General features: G+C 37.2%; 1 protein-coding gene across 12 annotated transcripts in view; it reads right to left on the bottom strand.

Moving 5' to 3' along the window:
- The window catches only part of PEAK1 (pseudopodium enriched atypical kinase 1), a 288,824-nt gene that overhangs the window by 254,308 nt on the left and 16,338 nt on the right, over positions 1–18,178 (bottom strand). For 2 of the 12 annotated variants that reach the window (XM_055319929.1, XM_055319930.1), the window contains exon 2: positions 17,702–17,807. The exons of the other annotated variants lie outside the window; for them this stretch is intronic. The gene's annotated coding sequence lies outside the window, so the exon portion shown is untranslated. The remainder of the gene's footprint in view (positions 1–17,701; positions 17,808–18,178) is intronic. 12 annotated transcript variants of the gene reach the window in all.

Consider the following 18,178-nt stretch of genomic DNA (forward strand, 5'->3'; position numbering starts at 1 on the left):
ACTGAGGTTCCTTCCATAGTATGGCTATTGTGGACATTGCTGCTATGAACATTGGGGTGCAGGTGTCCCGGCATTTTACTGCATCCATATCTTTATGGTAAATACCCAGTAGTGCATTTGCTGGGTCACAGGGTAGCTCTATTTGCAATTCTTGAAGAACTTCCAGTCTTCCAGAGTGGCTACACCAGTTCACATTCCCACCAACAGTGCAGGAGGGTTCCCCTTTCTCCACATCCTCTCCAACATCTGTTGTTTCCTGTCTTCTTAATTTTCACCATTCTCACTGGTGTGAGGTAGGATCTCATTGTGCTTTTGGTTTATATTTCCCTAATGATGAGTGATGAGCATTTTCTCATGTGCTTGTTGGCCAAATCTATGTCTTCTTTGGAGAAATGTCTGTTCATGTCTTCTGCCCACTTCTTGACTGGATTGTTTGGTTTTTGGGTGTAGAGTTTGATCAGTTCTTTATAGATCTTGGATGCTGGCCCTTTATCTGATATGTCATTTGCAAATATCTTCTCCCATTCTGTAGGTTGTCTTTTAGTTTTGCTGTTTCCTTTGCTGTGCAGAAGCTTTTTACCTTGATTAAGTTCCAATAGTTCATCTTTGCTTTTGTTTCCCTCACCTTCCTAGATGGATCTTGCAAGAAGTTGCTGTGGCCAAGTTCAAAAAGGGTGTTGCCTGTGTTCTCCTCTAGGATTTTGATGGATTCTTGTCTCCATTTAGATCTTTCATCCATTTTGAGTTTATCTTTGTGTCCGGTGTAAGAGAATGGTCTAGTTTCATTCTTCTGCACGTGGCTGTCCAATTTTCCCAGCACCATTTATTGAAGAGACTGTCTTTTTGTCACTGGATAGTCTTTCCTGCTTTGTCAAAGATGAGTTGACCATAGAGTTGAGGGTCCATTTCTGGATTCTCTGTTCTGTTCCATTGATCTATGTGTCTGTTTTTTGTGCCAGGACCACACTGTCTTAATGATCCCAACTTTGTAATGTAACTTGAAGTCAGACATTGTGATGCCCCCAGCTTTGGTTTTCTTATTCAACATTCCTCTGGCTGTTTGGGCTCTTCTGGTTCCATACAAATCTTAGGATTATTTGTTCCAACTCTGTGAAAAAAGTCCATCATATCTTGATAGGGATTGCACTGAATGTGTAGATTGTTCTGGGTAACATAGACATTTTCACAATATTTATTCTTCCAGTCCAAGAGCATGGAATGTTTTTCCATTTCTTTATGTCTTCCTCAACTTCTTTCACAAGTGTTCTGTAGTTTTTAGAGTACAGATCCTTTACTTCTTTGGTTAGGTTTATTCCTAGGTATCTCATGGTTTTTGGTATAATTGTAAATGGGATAAATTCCTTAATTTCTCTTTTTTTTCAGTCTCATTGTTGGCATATAGAAATGCCCCTGATTTCTGTACATTGATTCTGTATCCTGCCATGTTGCTGAATTGCTGTATGAGTTCTAGGAATCTTGGGGTGGAGTCTTTTGGGTCTTCCATATATAGTATCATGTCATCTGTGAAGAGTGAGAGTTTGACTTCTTCTTTGCCAATCTGAGTGCCTTTCATTTCTTTTTGTTGTCTGACTGCTGAGACTAGGACTTCGAGTACTATGTTGAACAACAATGGTGAGAGTAGACATCCGTCGTGTTCTTGATCTTAAGGGAAAAGCTCTCCAGTTTTTCCCCATTGAGAAGGATATTCACTGTGGGCTTTTTGTAGAGGCTTTTAGGATATTGGGGTATGCTCCCTCTATCCTTACACTTTGAAAAGTTTTAATCAAGAAAGCATGCTGTATTTTGTCAAATGCTTCTTCTGCATCAATTGAGAGGATCATATGCTTATCTTTTCTTTGATGAATGTGATCTATCAAGTTTATTAATTTACAAATGTTGAACCACCTTGCATCTCACGAATAAATCCCATTAGGTCCTGGTCCCGGTGAATAACCCTTTTAATGTGTTATTGGATCCTATTGGCTAGTATCTTGGTGAGTATTTTGATATCCATATTCATCAGAGACATTGGTCTATAATTCTACTTTTCAATGGAGTCTGGTTTTGGGGTCAAGGTAATGCTGGCCCCACAGAATGAGTTTGGAAGTTTTCTTTCCATTTCTATCTTTTGAAACAGCTTCAGTAGAATAGGTATTATTCCTTCTTTAAATGTTTCTACTAGATTTTTTAAAAAAGAATTAATACCTATTCTTCTCAAACTGTTCCTAAAAAAAGAAATGAAAGGAAAACTTCCAAATTCATTCTACAAGGCTAGCATTACCTTGATTCTAAAACCAAAGACCTCACTAAAAAAAGACAATTACAGGCCAATATTCCTGATAAATATGGATGAAAAATTCTCAACAAGATACTTGATACTTTGATTTGATTAGCAAATCAAATTCAACAGTACATTAAAAGAATGACTCACCATGATCGACTGGAATTTATTCCTAGGCTGTAGGGCTGGTTCAGTATTTGCTAATCAATCAACGTGATATATGACATTAATAAAAGAAAGGATAAGAACTATATGATCATTTCAATAGATGCAGAAAAAGCATCTGACAAAATACAGCACTCATTCTTGAAAAAACTGTCAACAAAAAAAAAAAAAAAGAAAGAAAGAAAAAATAACTGTCAACAAAGTAGGAATAGAGGAAACATAAATCAACATCATAAAGAGCATATACGAAAGACCCACAGCTAATACCATTCTTAATAGAAAAAAATGAGAGCCCCTCCCCTACAGTCAGGAACAAGACAAGGAAATCCACTCTCCCCATCACTATTTAACACAGTACTGGAAGTCTTAGCCTCAGCAATCAGACAACCAAAAGAAATGAAAGGCGTTCAAATTGGCAAGGAAGAAGTCAAACTTTCACTATTTGAAGATGAGATAATTTCATTCATATGTGGAACTTAAGAAGCAAAGCAGATGAACATATGGGAACGGGGAGAAAAAAGAAAAAAGAGAGAGGGAAACAAACCATAAAAGACTCTTAAAGATAGAGAACCGACTTAGGGGTGATGGAGGGTGGTGGGTGGGGGATGGGCTAAATAGGTGATGGGTTTTAAGGAAAGCACTTGATATAATGAGTACTGGGTGTTGTATGTAACTGATGATCACTGAATTCTACTCATGAAACCAACATTGCAGTGTATATTAACAAGCTAGAATTTAATAAAAATTGGGGGGAAATTTTTAATTAAAAAAAAATTCTTGCTTCTTAGAGTATGGAATTCAATCATTCAGCCACCAGAAATCTTGCTATTTCAAGCTCTTATTTACATTACAAACCATGTTTAATTAGGGTTATCGTATATAGGGCCTATTGGTTGCATTTTAAAGTTATTGGAAAAATAACAAAATCTTTCCCTTTGCTGACATTAAATGCATTTTTAACTGTACTGTGCAGTATGAATTTATAACAATAACATTTTATGCCTTAGTGGTTTTTGGAATGCCAATACCATTGCATACTTATTTGTTGAAATAAATAAATCCTTTTAAAAATCACATTGCCAATTCTCCTCAGCCCCAGGAAATAGACACGCCGAAAACTCAACTAGAAATAGCAAATAAATAAAGATATATTTGAAATATTATTAAATGTTCCCAAAGACCAAATCTGAGTCAAAGAACAAAAAGACCCTCAATCTCCGCTACCACGGAGAATACCATTGTTTCAAAATTCACATACCATTCACAGAAAAGAGGTCATCAACACGTCCATTCCCAAGCACAAACATGTTTGCTGAGATGGATTGTATACGTTTCAAGGATTTTGCTTTTCCTCTCCTCATCTTTCCTTGATCTGCAAAAGACAACTCTAGCTAAGACTGTCTTTAATGTTAATTGACTTGTCTTTAAAGAGATAAAACTGCTTAAATGATCCTTGCCAAAAATCATGCCAACCCTCTTCAGTGGGTGACAAGCTGGAGTAGCAATGAATTAACTGTGTTCAGTTAGGTAACAAGGTATAAGAAAAAAGCAACCTACAACAGTGCTGAGAATCAGAGGTCACACAAACTCTCCAAAAAAATAAATGGTTGAGTACCACGCTTTTCAAATGGAAACTCAAAGATTTGGGGGTATCCATAACAAGGCCTTCCAATAACAGCAAAATTATCTAAAAGACCTTCTGAGAGTTCTGTAATTCATATTCTCTTAGAGCTGAAAGTCCTAAGAGAATGAGAATTAGTCTTGAAGAGTGTGTTGAAGAATGAAATGTAAAAGTATTTAAGTATTAAGAGAAATTAATTTTTAAAGAAACTTTTTAATCTAAAATATATATATATATATATTGTATATATATCTCCATCCCAAGCTTTTGTATAACTTAACAAAAATAAGGTATCAAATACTCTCATACATACAACTCTGTACCCTCTGGGAAGGTGGGCAAATGCTGAGGGAAGCTATAGTCTAACTGAACGTACTGCGCCACAGTTCCCCACATGTAACATACACAGATCCAGGGGTTTCCTGTGAAAATATTCTAGAAGTATATCTAAAGTGGCAACTGTTCACTGCCAACCCAAGAGCTTACTCAACTCTAGACCACACCAACAGGGACCCTTGAAAGGGTAGGTTGGTCCACAACATTCAGAAGAGATTTAATCAGCTTTGGAACAGAGCCTAGAAGCTCATAAAAGTAAAGTTTTCCATGTACAGCAGTACCTGCCTAGGACATATGAAAACAAAATGCTGGTCACTACAATGGGACCTGTTCAACCAATTATACCCAGATCTACAAATTCATTCCATCCTACTGAAAAATGCTAATTTTCAACTCTAAATTAGAATAACCACCATTACTGCTCTTTCTAGTACTAAAAAAACAGGCATTTCTTCCTTGATAACTTCTTTACTAGATTTCCTTGCCTGGGAAATGAATAAATTCGGTTTTATTTTGTTTCGTTTTGGTTTTTAGACCCTATGGTCTTTGTTTTATTCTTAACACACTGACATTTCAAGGATACTCTTTCCCCTTCCTCCATCAAAAGCCAATCAGAACTGGCCCAGGAGCTAGTGCTGTGAACAAGGTTCTGCCCCGGCAATCAGTACGTAACGCAGGCTGGGAAAGCTCACAAATCTGACTGATGGTTGGGTCATGCCACTGGTGCACCTGAAAATCTGCGGGACAACGAGAATCACTATACTGCAGCAGTTCTCTGAGTACTGACAAGTAAGATGTTAGGAGGTAGAACATAAGTGATTTTTAAAGACAAATTTCCTTTTTATCTTCTTCCTGCTTATCACGTACATAGTCCAACTGTCAGAGATGAGAGAAAATCAATTATTAAGTAACAATGGTTTGTCCCTCAAAGACAGGCATCCCCCTACTATTACAAATGGCAGACTAATAAATGTTTTGCTGGAAATCTTGGAACACCACATTCACCAACCCAAGACTATGTACCTTCAATCACATAATCTTCTATGAGGACCTTATTCCTTGGGTAATTACAGTGAGAGAAATTTGCTAAATAAGACTTTTATTTGGATAATATACAATAATAATATGATTTGTGTTATTAAGTCAGACACATCTCTAGCACATCCCAAGCACTCCTCTCTCCATTCAGAGATTGTTCTACAGATTCTATGAAACCCAGACGGCAAAGTAGTACTGTGGATTTTTAAATTAAGGAAATAACATGATGAAAATTGTGTTTTAAGGTTAATAAACACAAGATAATGTGAGAATGCAGTTGAGACATAATGAAAGCAAAAAGACCAACTCAACACAAGATAATAATTGGTCCATACAGAATAAAGCAATGATTGCTGTTGTAATAGTAAAGAAAAGCTGAACCTGCCATTGCCAACAAACTTCACCTTTTTCTATCACAAATTCAGTTTATCCTGGCAGTAAGGTGGATGCAAGTAATCATTTTCTTACTTTGCCTCACAGAATAAAGGGGGCCTGAGTTCACTTGTGAGGTCCTAAGATCTTCATTTTTCCACCCAGACTACAGAGAGCCTGAAATCCAACCATCAGGTTTTCAATGACAACACCCTATTATCCTGGCATTTTCTGCCAAAATACCCTAGAAGAAATAATTTCAGCAGTACTCATTTAGCCATTATTGCTGCTTTGAGGCCAATCAACATGCTCTATAGTCTGGTGCCCTTAATATTTAAAACTCACCAATCCTTTCCAACCTGATCCTTCACACCACCACTTTCCACTTCCTCATTCATCAACTCTCTCTATTAGATACCTAGAGATAACCAATATTTAACATCCTTTCATACCTCCATGTCATAGCTCAATCTTTTTTTTTTTTTCATAGAATACTCTTTTCCTTTGCCTGCCTGGCTATGTTAAGCTCACATTCTTCTCTTAGAAATAATCTCCCAGGGACCCCTGGGTGACTCAGCAGTTGAGCATCTGCCTTTGGCCCAGGGCATGATCCCAGGATGAGGGATCCAGTCCCACATCGGGCTTCCTGCAGGGATCCTGCTTCTCCCTCTGCCTGTGTCTCTGCCTCTCTCTCTCTCTCTGTGTGTCTCTCATGAATAAATAAATAAAACCTTAAAAAAAAAAAAAAAGAAAAGAAATAATCTCCTGACATCCTCCCTTGGACCCTACCCATACCAAGTCTGAATTAGGCTTCCTTTATTTCCCCCTCTCTATGGTAAACAAAGGGTATTATCAATTCCCAAAGAAGTGAATGCCTGCCACATTACAATTGCTAAAATGATCATTAGTTCCCAGCTCTGTGTTTTTTCCGTAGGATAGTGTTCCATCTACTCCATCAGGGAGATATACAGCTGGGGGTTTTCCTTCTTCTATTTTGATTTCTTGTCTAACAATAGTCAGTGTTCTTCCTATTAACCTAACAGTTTTAAATACACTTAGAATGCAGCTACTAACTTCTTGAAAGGGAATCCCACTAAGATTAAATACAAATGGAAGTTTTATCATATAGGGTTCAATGGATCAATCTGACCAAAAATGAACTTTTATGAATATTCATAATGCTCCTAAAATAAAGGAAAATGAATTTCACTTAAAATATTCATTGAATCTATTTGAAAATGTATGCATGCAACAGTTTATGAATGACCAAAAAGTTGAAATATGAAATCAGGTTAAATAGAGAAGGATAGCCACATCATATTAGGAAATACCTGCTTTGAAAAGAAACATCAGAGTTAAAATTTGCAACATCTTGATCCCACGTTCTCTTGGTCTTTTTAAGTGGGATAAATGTTAAAAGATACATCAAAATCTAATAACCACACTTTTTAGAACCCTGTTCAAAACTTTCCTCCTAGGGATTCAGACTGGGGACTGCATGGCATCCTGACACTACTATGTAAAAGAAACATAAAGGAAACTTTGAGCAAAACACCATCCAGTTAGAGACTCAAACTGGTCACAAACCCCAAATCTGTTTGTAATCCCATATACAATACATTTTTTATAATACTAGGGTGCACAAAAACATGACCTAAAACAAAAATACTCAGAGTATTAAAAACTGGACGATTTAAACCTTTTCTATTTCTTAAGCTCTAAAAGGTAGTTGTAAAGTTACTATTTTAAAACATTTCCTAAGCCTCCAAAGCCATAGGTACACCTATGTCAGTTATACTCCTGCTCTAAAACAGAAGTACTCACTGAGGGGAAACAGACTGAAACACTATAAAACATAGATTGCGAATAAAAACATTAGTCAATGTGATCAGAAGGTTAAATTCTAACAAAATGGTTCATAATCATACCTCAATAATACAGATGTTAGTTAGTAAACTCATATTAATTAAAATACAAAAAATATTTACCTGAGGGGGATTATGGAATGCAGAAAATAAATAAGGTATTCTAAAGATCGGAGTAAAGGAAAGCACAATCTAGATTTGAAATTTGCTGGAGGAAAAAAAAATACAAGCTCAAAGAGTATTATATTTTTTCCCTTTACCTTCACTCTTCCTCTGTTGGCTGCTGCCTATTTTAGATGTTATCATGCAGAGGAAATAGCAACAATGCCATTTTCCTTCCAAATGCAATCAGATTTTGGCAAACTTAAGGCGGTATGTCAGTTAAAAATAGAAACTTAATCCAAAATGTGATTTGGCAAATAACTACCTAAGTATTGAGTAGCAGTTCCTCTCTTGAATGGTACTGAATTTTTCCATCTCTCTTTTTTAAATGTACAAAGAAAACTAAAATATGCACATGTAGTTGAACAAGTAATAGCTTCCAAATTAATGATATATTACACAAGACTCTTGTATGCATTCACTGAAAGCAAAATCATGACATTTTGGAAAGCGAACTCCAAATGAGAGTGGTTCTTAGCAGTCTGTGATATTTCAAACCATGGCTTTTACTTCTATATAAACACTATTGTGACTCCTCTAAGCAGCCAATTCTACCAGAAGTTTAAACAGCTGTTGTTGGCTAAGGAGTGCCTTCTTCACTGGACTCCATTCAAGATTCTCAAACTAGGTCTACATAAATAAAGTTTTATAAAAACACAGTCATGCCCAAAGAGTTGTATTTCTATGGCTACTTGTAGTCTACACTAGTAGAGTTGAATAGCTGTGACAGAGAGCGAATGGCCCCAAAAAACCTAAAATATTTACTATCTGGCCCTTTACAAACAAAAATTACCAACACTAAGATTTTTTTCTAAATAAAATGGATAAAATTACTTCAACATTATCTACATTGTTCAGTTATCTACAAAATAAAGCTCATAGGGTGCTTACAGAACTTCTTAGAGTTTCTTAAATACAATTAACTTTTTAGAGTTATACTATTTGAAACCCAAATAGTATGTAAGATACTTCTGAAGAGATGCCTGGGTGGATCAGTGGTTGAGCATCTGCCTTTGGCTCATGGCATGATCCCTGTGATCCCGGGGTCCAAGGATCAAATCCCACATTGGGCTCCCTGCAGGGAGCCTGCTTCTCCCTCTGCCTTCTCTCTCTCTCTCCCTCTCATGAATAAAATCTTTTTTTTTTTTTAAAGATACTTTTCCAAAATACTGAACAAAGTTGACTCAGCAATTCAAGTCAAGTTAAAACCCCAAACTCAAAATTCAAAATGTCTACACCCGGCCCCACCCTAATTCGCATTACTCAGCATTAAATATGGTAATGTCATAAGAAGGTTAAGTAATGACAAAGACCTATTTGTGTACCATTATTTCTAAAAGAATTTTCAAGAGAAAAAAGAAGTAACTATGAGTAGTTGAAATGAATGTACTCTAAAGTTTTGTAAATAAGTAACAACTGATGTTACATTTCAGTGACATTTCACTGGAAAGCCATTTTTAAATTTCCAAGTGAAAAATACAAGAGCTAAATCCCAGGTTAAAATGCCATACACTAGATATTCAGTAAATATCTGGTGAATTAAGGGAGAGTTATGTGGATGCTCAGGTTATTACCTTCATTATAATTGTGCGTTACAATTTTCACTCTCCTCCATTAAGGAGGTAGACTTAGCAAAAAAGTAGTGTTTTATAACTCAAGGCCAATGTCATAGGAACTGGGAGGTGGGTACCAACACTGGGTCAGTCTGCAGAAATAAATAAAATCACATGGTATGAAAACAGTTCACAGAAAGCCCTGAGGCCTGAAAGACCCAGATATAAAAGAGAGAGAGAGGCAGTCAAAATCAGCTTATCCTAGTGATAGGAGGCATTCAAACGCTGTATGAGCTTTTGGTCTTCCAACACCGACTGCCTCCAGAAGTCAATGCCCAGGGCATCATTAAGAGCATTTACAGTTCACAACAGACTAGACTTAGAGCCGTATACAACTGACTAGAACAATCCAAGGGCTAGGGTTGCCCATTCCCATCCCCATGCAGTCAAAAATCTAAGTAAAACTTTTAACTCCTCAAAAACTTTACTAATAACCTACTGTTGACGAGAAGACTTACCAATAACAAAATCAATTAGCACATAGTTTGTATATGTACTATATACTGTATTCTTACACTAGAACTTGTGAAAAAAACGTTAAGAAAATCATAAGAAAAATATATTTACAGTGCTATACTGTATAGGAAAAAAAAAGCCCCAGATAAGTGGACCCATGCAGTTCAAATCTGCATTGTTCAAGAGTCAACTGTATATGAATGAGGAAGGAACCTGGGTGAGAATGAGTCAGAAAAACCTAGTTTGAATCATGACTCTAGCACCTACTTCTTATGTGATACAAGTTAGTTAATCTTACTTAACCTCAGTCTCTTCATAAGGATAATGATGGTACCACTTTCACAGGTTATTATGAAGACTAAAGGGGGTATCAGAGGAGGACTTGACCCCTGGAATGTAAAAAATAAGTTCAAAATAGCAGGTACACATATAAGGAGTCACAGGCCAGGCATATATTACTCAGTGAACCTATTGGGTAAGTGCTATTATTATAACTTGTCCAAGGTCTCAAAAGGAGTAAGTGGCAGAGCCAGATGTGGATCCAGGTTGTACAGGCCCCAGCATCCAGGCTCTTAACGACCTTATTATTTATTGCTGTTGTTATTAGAATGAGCATCCGATAACCCTACGGATGGCTCCATGTAAACAAAGTGTTTAAAGCCCTTCTTCATCAACATTTGAATTTTAATAGGTTTCTAATTTGGAAACAATCCTGTTCTGTTGCTAAAATGTTGTTGGTAGCATAAAACTAATAACACTACTGTCAAAATTTATTATCTGTTTAGGTCACTTAACTTCAGAGAAAAAAAATATTTCCCAAACTTCAGAACACGTAGGCTAGCTTTGAAAGAACAGAAAAGGCTATGGAACAAACACCCCTTTCTCTAAGAAACCGCTCAGAAGTGATTTGGGCGGCACCAAAAATTCAGAAATTCAGAGCTAGGCGGGACCTTAGTCTAACTCTAATTCTACAGAGTGGAAACCAAAGCCGAGAGAGAAGTGTGGCTTTCCCCATACCCCACAGCTAATTTTCCATCGTGTCAGACAATTTGCAGGAAAAGCTTTCTACTACACCACTCTGATTCCTACTGAACTGCAAACTTAATGCCTCTCAATAATATGATACTTCCAACTGAAAACATGTACAGGTTGTTGCACAATAGATATATACTGGAAATCAGTTGATGGGGAAGGAGTCTTTTACCAAAGATCTTTAAATAATCTATCTGAACAAAACATAGTCAACTTGCTGACTAAACAAATGCAGACATATAAATTTACTAATGCTTCTATTGCTCTTCTGAACTGTTTCAGTGTTCTCAACATAGAGTAACTCTCAAACAAAAACTACGTCCTCTCTTTTAACATTTCCCATAAGGAAACTGCCATTAAGGGCTGACTACATTCCTGATAATCTTTTCTACAAAAACATTTGTAGAATGTTAAATTAATAAATTATAAGATTCATTCTTCCTTAAAAAAAAAAAGCCCATCAACACACTTTTAAAATAGTGAAAGATCATATACTTTGTCATTCTCTCAAATGACTGGATGTTCACTGGCCCGGTGTAAATATAATTAGCTTGTTCCTGAAATAATTTTGTGAGGTAGGAATTCTCTCATCATGAGTTACAAATATTTGTCTTCAAACACATTTTACCTTCTATTTATTTGAACCTTAATTATTTGTTCAAATTCAAAACAATCATATAAGGAAAGTGATTTTATTACTGTTAACAGCTAATGTTTCAACTCCTCTAAAGCCACCCTGACTAATGCAAACGAGCTCTTTCAGCAGAACTGAAACATACTGTTCCAACAGGGAGTCACCTCTCCAGTGACATATGCTAGTTGCAAAACTAAATTGGTTAAATAACGAAAATAAATGAAACAGAAACTATCCAGGAAAATGTCTTTCAAAAATTACTTGGAGAGCCTTATGGGAATTCTGAAAAAACTAAGAAACAATGATCTGCTCCTCTAGTGAAAAAGGGAAAACATTTAAGTAGTAGTGATGAAGAAAAAGGGACAAACCATACATTCCAAATGAAGAACTACCAGATTTGGCAAGACTGGAATAGATGAATCAAAAGTGACCTCAACATTTTGGTGCCTGGGCAACCGTGTGGATGAGGACCTCCCTGACCAACCCAGAGTCTGAGAAGAGCAAGTTGACGACGAAGGGAGGTAAGGCCAGTTTATCCTGCGAAAGAGAATGCTAGCAGGTGGGTATATTTAGTAGGTCTTAGGTATATGCAGCTGGTTTATAGGTAAATTGAAGATGCAAAATTCAAGCCTCTTACATAGATTTAAACAAGTGAAAACGTTAAACAAGGCCAGCTTCTTAGGTAAAAGCTAAAGCCTCAGAGGGACAGACAGGACAGAGCAAAACACAGCTAATGAAATTCACATTAGATCCTGAAACGTGTCCCAGCCACCTCCTCAGATAGTTGCAGTGAGTACTCAGGGTTTACTTCCATGCACTCTGTCTGCACAAATTCCAATAAAAGTTTCACATTGGGATCTCGTTTCTAGAAAGACATAATTTAATACTATGGCAACAACTCCAGAAAGCTTATCTGAATCTTCTCTGCCCGAATCAAAGAATATCTGCAGTTAGCCTTCTCTGAACCATATCTACCCTGAGCTCATATATCTTTTTTTTTTTTTTAAGATTTTATTTATTTATTCATGAGAGACACAGAGAAAGAGAGAGAGGCAGAGACACAAGCAGAGGGAGAAGCAGGCTCCATGCAGGGAGCCCGATCCCGGGTCCCCAGGATCACACCCCGGGCTGAAGGCGGTGCCAAAACGCTGAGCCACCCGGGCCGCCCTAGCTCTTATATCTTTAACACTTCATCTGGATCATTTTTTTCTGTTAAATATATGTAACATTTCTAGTGCTACATTTTTCTTTCCGCCGATACTATCTTCACCCTCTCTTGTAGATATATTTTTAAGTTTGAATTTTGAATCTCCAAGTTAAAATGTGACACTACCAAAAAAATTCTCCATCAGGGCAACTGCCTTTATGAATTAGTTCAATACCAAAAGTGCTTGAATGATATTCTCTGCTTCTTATCTTGGTAGTTGGCCCAACTCAACCTTCTCCATACCTTCTTTCCACCTATTTACTTTCTTCTGCTTAAGCTCTGTATGTAGCCAAATTGTTTATAAATTTCTCCAGGAAATATTTTGACCCTAATTTGGGGATTCAGCTTTCTAATTCTGAGAGAAAAAAGTTGTGAGGTGAGTCAATTTTCTCACTGAACAGCTATACAACAACTTAGACAAGTTATTTCAACTTTCTGAGCCTCAGTTTTCTCAACTGAAAAAGGGAGAGATGATACCACCTATCAGCAGTGATGTTTTTCAGATCAAAGGAAAAGAAATGCAATATGTTTAGGGCAAGGGGTAAACTGGAGGTTGTACTTTATAAAAATTTGTCTGTTATTACCAACATAATTATTTCATAGACCTCTAAAGAATTTTGCTACCAAAAGCACTGAATGTACTTCCTAATTCTGGCCTCAATTGAAGGACAGAATGCAAATCACATTACCGCAATTTTATTAGAGAAGCCACCAAAGGAAATGTGTAATGAAAATCTGGACTACATTTCAGCAGACAGGAACTAGAATACAAGACCAGAAAAGTCAACTCTCAAGACCTACTGTGTTCCAGCATGGAACCCTATATGCCCTTGAAGCTAGTAAGATCTTGACTGCAAAAGGAAGGTTACAGTACATTTAGTCTTCCAGTTCCAAGCAGAAATGAAGATTGGGGCAAATTTGTATTTTATTGCTGATTTGAAACACAGAACAATAATGACCACCATGCCAATCAGGACAAATATATTAACTTTACAACTAATATTTGAAACACTGCATGCCCGGTACCATGCTAAATATTTTGTTTTTATTAATACTTACAACAATCCTATGAGGTGGACACATTTAACCCATTTAACAAACAAAAAAACTTGAAGCTTGGCAAAACTGGGATTCATATCCAGGTGCTTGAAAATTTCAAGCACCCAATATCATGTCAGTAAGTTTTTTTTTTATTTATTTTTTATTTTTTTATGATAGGCACAGAGAAAGAGAGAGAGAGAGAGAGGCGCAGAGACATAGGCATAGGAGAAGCAGGCTCCATGCACCGGGAGCCCGATGTGGGATTCGATCCTGGGTCTCCAGGATCACGCCCTGGGCCAAAGGCAGGCGCCAAACCGCTGCGCCACCCAGGGATCCCTCATGTCAGTAAGTTACGTGCTAAAAGTAAGATAATAAATAGTCTGGCAGTGAGAGCTATTTGGGCATCGTGTAGGAGGTGGAGCATCCTATTCACTCAATAGTATAAGCAAACGCAGGAGAGAGTTTGAAGAAGAAAGGGTTATATCCCATAGCAGCAATTCTGGAATTTTCAATTATTAAAAATCATGACACTATCAAATTGAGCATGGCCTACTTTGGAGATAATTAGAGCTCTCCAGATCAAAGGTTCTCCACCTGTTTTCCACACAGTGTTGGATGAGGGCCTTAGGAGCTGATGCAATGTGCCACCTAATGCTCAACACACCTCCCACCAGCCTCCATACACCTCCACACCCTGCCACTGTGAAATTCCCAGAACATCAGCTGTACCTCTGTGCCTTCTCACACTTCTCAGGAAAGCACATTAGAATACAAATGAGTAAAAAGGCACGCATTCCTTCTGTATCCAATAAGTAAATATGAGTACTGAGCACTGGTATTCTGTACCAGGCATGTTCTAAGCTCTTTGCCTATATTAATCCCTAAACCACACTATGAGTTAGGCACTATTTTATTCCCATTTTTACAGATGAGGCATCTGAAACACAAAATAAGTAATTTGCTGCGGATTACACATTGGGAAATGGCAGTATCAAGATTCCAACAAGGAGTCTGGTTGTAGATCCTCAGCTCTTAAACACAACAATAAATTGCCTCAGCTTTCCTGACCTAGTAGACAGGTGTCCCAGGGAATTCCAAGAGCTCTTCCCATGATGCCATAACCAAAAAGGTAAGAACTTCTGCCTCCGCAGGATATACCCAAAAAGTTCCCTGGGACTGTGAGGGTTCACTCCTCCACCAAGATTTTACTTTAATGTCGCAGGCCCCGAAGATGATTTCATTTAAGGCCTATCTCCTTAGCCCTGGGTAAGCACTGCAGTAGGAATCTTCAGTAACCCCAGCAAATGATACTGGTTATGAGGTTTTGAGGTGCTGCTGCCAAGCTACATGGAATCAACAAAGCTACACATAAAGAATCGGAACACAACCCCTTGCTTTCAAACAAGATCTGTGCATTAAAGATTCACTCGGTCTTCTAGATAGGGTGTTGTCACATATCATTCATTAAACAGTATTTACTGCAAGTCTGCTATACGCCCGCCAGGCACTATTCTAACTGCTGGAATACATCTGTGGAAAAAAAAAAGTTCTACCATCATAGAGATTACATTCTATTTCCATTCTAGTGGGATGGAAATACAGGTCTATATAGACTTTTATAAAGATCCAACCGCAAACAAACAAAAAAAGAAACAATTATGGGAGAAGAGGTTTTTTCCCAGCAACAAGTAGAAGTTGAGGCCAGAGATAGTTTTCAGTCTTTTGCTCTAACAGAGCAGCTTCCATCCAAGAAATTGAAAGAGGGAAGAATGCTACACACATCCTAAAAACTAGTTATTCAACTGTAGGTTCTCCAAAAGTAATAATGCATAATAATATGAAGCATGATGAAGCACTGAGATACTTTAACCTCCTAGTCTACAGATGGTCTCAATCTCAGAATGGCCAAATTAATGCCAAAGCACAAAATTATAGTCCAGCATATACCCCTATAATTGCACTTGCCACATAACACTGATACTCTTATTCTTGGATTCTCCCTCTGAGCACTGAGACGCAGGAGGGTCAGTCAGGACCACAGTTTATTCGTTTCTGTACCCCCAGCATAGAATCAGGTCCATCACAAAGTAGGCCCTCAGAAAATGCTTACTAACTGAACTGAAAACAGCAAGCATCCTCAATATAGAAACAATCAAGACAGGAACCACGGGCGAGAGATGCACTAAAAACTACTCATCAGAGCTGTTCATTTTGAAAGGTTTGGCCACAGTTTCCTAAGAAACTTAGATAATAACGTAATGTTAAACCACCTGAAAAAGAGAGAGGGAGAGGGAAAGAGTGAGAGACAGACAGAAACACTACTTATACAAGAAAGTAAAGACAACAAGAGAGCAAAACAACACAAGCTCTTGGATAAATGATCGGATTTACTTAATTATATATTAAGTACATTCTAACACTGCAAATATTACTATAAATGGGTAAAAATAAAATTGGTCTTCTGGGAAAAAAAAAAAAGAAATGTAAATGCTCAGCCTTATAGATGTGTTAATACCAATGAAATTCAAGGCCAATCTCTGCAGCCTTAACCACTAGGTTACTTTCAACTCATGGCCCGAAGATGGACATGCGTCACATGAGGGAACCTTGTGCACCATTCATTCATTCCTACACCGTCATGTCTTGGTCACACTGAGCACAATGGGGGGTGCGTGAGATCTAACAATGAACAGGAAAACACGGAGCGCCTACCCTCAGTGAACATCTTGCTTTCTGGTTACAGTCATCAGAGATCTGTGCCGCCTAAGGTAAGCTAGCTGCTCTTACCCATCCTATCTCACTGCAGAAAAACTGTGATCATTTTTGATCTTTCCAACTCCAAGGGGGAGCTCAGCGATGCAGCCACAATGCCACTTCAACTGCAAGAAATCATATGCCTAAAGCACTACAACACAATCCAGGCATTTTTTAAAAGTGGAAATAAACCAACTGCTTAACTAATTTTTGCTTCCTCTCACAGTTTTGGGAAACAAACTTGAAGAAACCAAAGGATCTTTACAACTTCCAGCTCTACAATGGTAAGCTCATGTAAAACAAGTATGAGAGCACTGCTTTTAATTTTCTTCAATGGAACTAAAACTATGAAAGCTCTATGCAAAGGAATACTATGTAGCAGTTAAAGACAGAGACAGGACTATACTTACTGACATGAAAAGATATACACCATTTTGGTTAGAGGACAGAATGCAGACCCATACATGGAATGTGAAAAAAAAAAACTACACACATGAAATAAAACTACATACACAGGCACAGAGAATAAAAGATCTGGAAGGATATCAAGCTGACTATACAGTGATTACTATTTATTTGCCCCTGGGAGGTAAACAGAAGGAGAGAGATGCAGAAGGAATTTGGTTTCTCTATTTATTGCTATACTGTTTGATTTCTCTTGAGATCGTATTCATCTGTAACTTGTTTAATTAAGAACATTTTTTAAAAAACCAGCTCTAAAACCAGATAAACATCCAATATTAAGCATATGGTCTTTAATTCTAAACACTACAAAAAATAAACAAAAACCTTGTTTGAACAGTTAGAATAACTGACATGGCATTCAGACCCAAAAAACACTTATACTAATAAATGGCATGAACTTGAAAAATTTAAATTCTAAAAGGAGAAGGTCAGAACAAAGAAATCTTACGCTCTGAAAATGGATATTCTAAGCCACTGGAACTAGGCCAGATACTATAAACACTTTCATACATACTCTGTAATTCATTTATTATACTGTTTTACATATTAATAACAACTTGCAATATCCTCAAATTGCAAACCAGGATCTCCAAAATAATCATCTTACAAATATGAGCAACTTTTATTTCTTCCCTAACGAAAAGTTTTGCTATACATACCATTTCCTTTCCTCCTGATGTTCAATTTGCTGGCAATTCAAGCAGTGGTTCAACTGTAGCACTAAACCTTAAAAATATCCAGCCTTCTTCCTCTCTTAAGATTTCTCTGAAATGATACCCAAGGATCAGAAACTGAAATATCAAGTGAGAGCCAATCTGCACTAGCCACAATATAGTTGTTAAGGGTATGAGAAGTACTTATGCAAGTAAAATCATGCCCCTTTTCTTGTACTGCTTTAAAAAAAAAAAAAAAACTCAACAAAAACTGCAGCTCATGTCTCAACTAAATTCCCAAATCAGCTTTGAACATACCTTTTAATCTTCCACAGATTATTAGTCATTTGAACTTCATCAATCAGATACTGACATGAAAGAACCAAAAATGAATGCCGAGCGTATCGTCAATGCATGAGTAACAATTTGGTCTATATTAAAGGTGTTGGTTTTACTTTCCTAGGGAGCTTTTGCTGACATGGA

The sequence above is a fragment of the Nyctereutes procyonoides genome, unplaced genomic scaffold (genome assembly GCF_905146905.1).
Source record: "Nyctereutes procyonoides isolate TBG_1078 unplaced genomic scaffold, NYPRO_anot_genome, whole genome shotgun sequence".
Classification (NCBI taxonomy): Eukaryota; Metazoa; Chordata; class Mammalia; order Carnivora; family Canidae; genus Nyctereutes; species Nyctereutes procyonoides.